Below are 640 nucleotides of genomic sequence, written 5' to 3'. Positions count from 1 at the left end.
ATAAGTGGCTTTTAGACATAAAGCAAAGAAAATCAGCCTACAAATCACAATCCCAGAGAATGCAGACAACAACAAGTACCCCAAGAGAGACATGCGTGGATCTAATCTACATGGGAAGTAGAAAAAAGCAAGATCTCCTGAGTAAATTGGGAGCATGGAGACCATGGGAGAAGGATGAAGGGGAGGGGATAGGCAGGGAAGAGAGCAGAGAAAAATGTAGAGCTCAATAAAACCTATAGAAAAAGAAAAAGAAAAAATGTAAAATGTAATGAAAAGAAAGAAGGAATGAAACCAATATAAAGAATCAATGAAGCAAAGAGTTGGGTTGTTGGTAAAATCAACAAGAAAGATAAAACCTTTTTAAAGACAAAGAGAATATCCAAATTAACAAAATAAGAAACAAAAGGAGCTTTTGCCCGAGGTGTCTTTGGGCTACCAGGCATCCCTCACTCATGAACATTGACGAAAAAATCCTCAATAAAATACTGGCAAACCGAATCCAAGAACACATTAGAAAAATTATCCATTATGATCAAGTAGGCTTCATACCAGAGATGCAGGGCTGGCTCAACATACAAAAATCTATCAATGTAATCCGTCATATAAATAAACTGAAAGAAAAAAAAACATATGATCATTT

Source organism: Microtus ochrogaster, chromosome X (assembly GCF_000317375.1).
Source record: "Microtus ochrogaster isolate Prairie Vole_2 chromosome X, MicOch1.0, whole genome shotgun sequence".
NCBI lineage: Eukaryota > Metazoa > Chordata > Mammalia > Rodentia > Cricetidae > Microtus > Microtus ochrogaster.
The sequence above is the reverse complement of the archived record's forward strand: the minus strand, read 5'-3'. Positions refer to the sequence as shown.